We start from the raw sequence: 933 nt of genomic DNA on the forward strand, positions 1-933 counted from the left end.
CTCTTTGGCGTCACGGCCGAAAGGCCGGACGCAACCACGGACGCGCGTCTGCTGCGCGTCCGTGGCGTCCAGACTTCGGCGAGAAATGCCGAAGCAGCGGACGCGGCTCGGACGCACGCGTCCGCTGTGTGTCCGCAGCTGCTGCCAACTGCGAGTCCGCGCGACGCGGACTCGTTTTTGACTCGTTTTCGACCGAATTTTTCCCCGATGTTTTTAATCCCGAGTGTTATGATGTTTGGAAGGCCTACGGACAACCGAGTAAATTTTTGAAAGCTCGAATATTATTTTGTGAATTATATTCATTAACTTGGAGGAAAATTGTGTTTTAAGAAACAAATGTGACTCTTGTCACTTGGAAATTTTATAACGAAAAGTCATTGACAAATATGGGTATTTTGGAAACATATTTGGATAAGAATGATTGTTTTGAGTCATCATGTGAATGTACTAATTAAACTCAAGGAAAATAAAGAATCATGTTTTCAACCCTTAGTCCTGGAATAAGGTGGGGACTTACGGGAAGGCTTAAATGCCACAGCCCGGGGTTGGAATAAGGGTGGACCTACGGGAGGGCTGGAGTGCCATGGCCCGAGGTTGGGATAAGGAGACCTACGGGAAGGCTGGAAATGCCACGTCCCGAGGTTTGTATGATCAATTCATACTGCAGAGCGAAGTCTATTCGCTGAGAAGAGAGGGAGTTATTTGTATGATCAATTCATATTGCAGAGCGAAGTCTATTCGCTGAGAAGAGAGGGAGTTATTTGTATGATCAATTCATACTGCAGAACGAAGTCTATTCGCTGAGAAGAGAGGGAATTATTTGTATGATCAATTCATACTGCAGAGCGAAGTCTATTCGCTGAGAAGAGAGGGAATTATTTGTATGATCAATTCATATTGCAGAGCGAAGTCTATTCGCTGAGAAGAGAGGGA

The sequence above is a fragment of the Ipomoea triloba genome, chromosome 10 (genome assembly GCF_003576645.1).
Source record: "Ipomoea triloba cultivar NCNSP0323 chromosome 10, ASM357664v1".
NCBI classification, from domain to species: domain Eukaryota; kingdom Viridiplantae; phylum Streptophyta; class Magnoliopsida; order Solanales; family Convolvulaceae; genus Ipomoea; species Ipomoea triloba.